Genomic DNA, 3,800 nt, shown 5'->3' on the forward strand with positions numbered 1-3,800 from the left:
CGTGAGGGCCACGGAACACCCGCGGGGACAACAGCAGCAGCGTCTCCCGCTTTTTGCAGTGGCGTTTTGGGGGAATTTTGTCCGTGGCTAGTGCGGGGTGCGAAATGCGGCGTGAGGGAGGGGGATGCGCTGCGGAGCAGTGGTGCGGGTTGTTGCAGGGAAAATGAACCCTCAAAACTCGTCAAACCTTCAGGAAGGGTCGCGGGAGGAGAGAGGAAACCTTGTTTTTATGATAGAGACAGGAAAAACGCCGCAGCCCTGCTCGTCAGCTGACGCCGAGGTCGGTTTGGCACCCTGGGAACGTCCCGTGATGCACAGCCCAGCCTGGTTTGGACCAGGACCATGGCTTGGGAATGGCGCTGGAGGAGCTGCCGTGCATCTCTCTGGCCTGGAATGAATCTCTCACCCCTGTATCCCACTCTTAGGGATGCTCTGCGGGCGTGGTGCAGCAAAGAGCGCTTCCTTCTGGCATTTCCCTCTGGGTTGCAGATGAAGGGAAGGGATTTCCGTAGCACGGGGTGTCTGGGGGCTTGTGCAAGATTCCGGTTAATGGATTGGTCTGTAAGAAAAGAGGAAAAAAAAATCAGTGCAGCTTCACTGGGGAGTAATCTCGTGCTTTGTGTGCATGGAAACTGCAGAGGTGAGTGCTGTAGCTTGTCTCAGGAGGGACTTATTTTGTCAGAGACAGCAACCAGGTCTAGTAGGGTTGAAATTAGATGATCTTTAGGATCCCTTCCAACCCAAACCTTTCTAGGATTCTGTTATCTGACCTGTGCCAGTGATCTGGCTTTGCTAGAAGGGAATAAGTGTGGGGAGGAGCGCCTCATGTTTTTTTCACTTGAAGAAAAAGTAATTCAAGCTTTGGTAATGCAGCGAGAGCTCTGATGAAGTCACCAGACCACGGGTTTGGTGCCGCCGAGCTCACCTGGTGACACAGCAGGCTGAGCTGGATCGGGATCCACAGCTGAACCTTTATGGCTTTGCTTTGTTTTGGCTCGGAGTCACAAGCCCTGGCAAAGAGAACAAAGGACAAAGCTCGGCCCGGGCGAACGGCTGGTGCTGAGCAGGACACATGGCTTGGGCTGTGCTGAGCACCCCTGGCTCTGGAGGAGTGGGGGATGTTGTAGAAAGGAGGGTGGGACAGCTTTTACCTTCCTCAGAGCCCTGGAGAAGGTGTGGATGCCTCTGTCTGTGCCTGCAGGGGGTTGGCCCAGACAGTGCAGGAGCTGGGAGATGCTTCAGGGCTGTGACTTATCTGTGGTCTGACCTGCCTCGGCTGAGTCATGTGAGCTGGGCTCAGAATAGCCGGTTTGGGGGTTGGGTTGTTGTAGTTGTTGTTTTCCTTAAATAAAGTTAAATGGGACTTGTGGGCTTTGATTTTGGTGCAGAGGTGAAGGGATTTGCTGCTGTGGGCACTGCCTTGGCTGCTGGGAGGGCAATGTGGGATCCTGCTGATGTCTGGAATGACAGGGTTCAACTATCAGGAGCTGTGTCCATGAGAAAACAGGCAGGGAGCTGCCCCTGGCTCCCAGATGCGGTCAGGAGGGATGGAGACGGCACTTGGGTGGTGTCTCCTCCTTCCCTCCTCCTCTGCGACAGCACAGAGGGCTGTGGGTGGATGCTGCAGCACCAGCACAGCCACAGCCCTTCGGGTGCTCTCCTTCCTCGCAGGCTGCAGCTGCTCTGAGCAGCTCCTGCAGAGCCTTCGGCCTCGCTGCCCCCTCCTCGAGAGGGGCTGCACTCAGCTGGCTGAATCGTGAGTGTCCTGTCCCACCCAGGGTCAGGTGTGCTGGTGGGTGTTTATTTCCTGCTCATCCTTCAAGAAATGGCATCAGCAGATGCTTTGGATCCCAAAGTACTCTCTGGTCTCAGTCCAGGGGAAGGTGGAGCAACCTGAGGGGCTCTTTGCAAGCCCCAGACATCCTCCTGCCACCACCTGGGCAGTTCTGCAGGGTGAAGCTGCCCTGTCCTGGGAAGCCTTGTTTCTGTTTCCAGGCTGATGGGCTGTGGTGGGATGAGAGCTGTGGATCAGCCTTAGCCAGTGTTATCCTGAAACTGAGGCACCTCTGGAGACGTTGGGGGTGCAAAGGGAAGGGATCTGCTGGGGTTCCTGGAGAAACTCCTCTGACCTGTTTGCTGTGCACCAAGGGCCACAGATGGTGGGGTGCAGCAGCTGTGATGCAATTTTGGTTTTGGGCCTGCTGCTCTGGGGTTTAAACGGCTGTGAGGTTTTAGGAGGAGGAGGGGTGTGAGGAGGAGATAGCGGTGCTGGGGGAAGCAGCAGTGTGATAACGCTGCCAGGGGAAGCTCTTGCTGCTCGGATCAGCTGGGACAGGGGGGTGAGGGAGGAAATCAGCAGCTTTTTCTCGCTGTAGGGTCTTGGGGGTTGTTGTGGTTGGGCTGCACGTGACCCGTGGCTGGGGGGGAGATGTGCTGCCCCGGCCGTGCGCGTGTGTATAGACCTGCTGTACACAGGATAAAGCCAGGGAGAAGGGGGGGTTAGGGAGGAAAATATCCCACGGGATTGAGGATTTCCCCTTCCTTTTCCAGACAGATCTTGGGATACCTGGTGCCAGCTGAGAGTGTCAGCTGCCCACCACCCCAAACTTCACAGCCATAGGAGACCTCGTAGAATAATAGAAAGGTTTGGGTTGGAAGGGATGTTTAAAGGGCATTTAATTCCAACCCCTCTGCCACAGGCAGGGACACCTTCGTATATTTTAGCTGTATATCAGGTTGCTCAGAGCCCCCTCCAACCTGACATTGAATGTTTTTTGGGATGGGGCATCCCCCATCTCTTGGGGCAACCTGTTCTAGTCCCTCACCGCTGTCAGAGGGAACAATTCCTTCCCAATATCTCCTCTATCCCTGCCCTCTGGCAGTGGGAAACCATTCCCCTTGTCCTGTCCCTCCATCCTTTGTCCCAAGTCCCTCTCCAGCTCTCCTGGAGCCCCTTTAGGCACTGGAAGGGGCTCTGAGGTCTCCCTGGATCCTTCTCTTCCCCAGGCTGGACACCCCCAGCTCTTTCATGACCCATAGGGAGGCTCCATGCCCACAGGAGACTTGGCAAGAGGGTTTTTTTTTTTTTGCCTAAAGATCCATCTGGCTCCCAGCTATTTGCTTTGCTGGGTTTGCTGGCCCTGGGCCATGTCCGTGGTTCAGATGCAAAGCAGCAGAGCTGAAACTCTGCCTGTTGGAGGGGAAACTTCTGGGATCGATTTTCAGTTCGGTTTCGGGTTGCCTGGAGTGTGTGGTCTGGTAACCCGAGGCCGGGAGATGTCCCGTGTCTGTCCCTCAGAAGCTGGGTGCGAGCAGAGCAGCGCACCGATGCCTGGCAGGGTGGTTTTCAGCCTGTCAGCAGATTAACAAACATCCTGCTGGAAAAAACAAAGTGTAATCATGTGACTTCAGGCCTCAAAAACGCCTCCTGCCTGTGCTATGGGAAACACCGAGCTGACTGCAGGAAGTGCAGAGGATTTTGCGGGTTGATATTTGTGTAGGTGCGTATTTTATTTAAGATTTTCCATTAAAAAGGTGCTTCAGCTCAGGCTGGTTACCTGCAGGCTTCCTGTGGCCTGTCGTAGGCAAAAAAGCACAGTTGCATTAGAAATGTATATTTATTTTCCTGGGTGTAACCTGCTTCCTGCTGTGTAAGCAAGGGAGCACTGCCAGCGAGTCCCTTGCCTGCAGGAACCTCTAAGCAAAGAAAATATTCATGAAACCCCTGCAAACACACATAAAACCCCTTCAGAGAGGTGAGATTTAAGAGTGGGAGGACCCATGTGCTGCTGAAACTCTTT

The 3,800-nt window shown here is 54.7% G+C and overlaps 1 protein-coding gene across 1 annotated transcript in view; it reads left to right on the top strand.

Annotated features, from left to right (window-relative positions):
* The first annotated feature begins 615 nt into the window (after nucleotides 1-615).
* CTSB (cathepsin B) overlaps nucleotides 616-3,800 on the top strand; it is an 11,306-nt gene continuing 8,121 nt past the window's right edge. The window contains exon 1 of the mRNA XM_008631025.2: nucleotides 616-640. The gene's annotated coding sequence lies outside the window, so the exon portion shown is untranslated. The remainder of the gene's footprint in view (nucleotides 641-3,800) is intronic.

The sequence above is a fragment of the Corvus brachyrhynchos genome, unplaced genomic scaffold (assembly GCF_000691975.1).
Source record: "Corvus brachyrhynchos isolate BGI_N302 unplaced genomic scaffold, ASM69197v1 scaffold203, whole genome shotgun sequence".
Lineage (NCBI taxonomy): Eukaryota > Metazoa > Chordata > Aves > Passeriformes > Corvidae > Corvus > Corvus brachyrhynchos.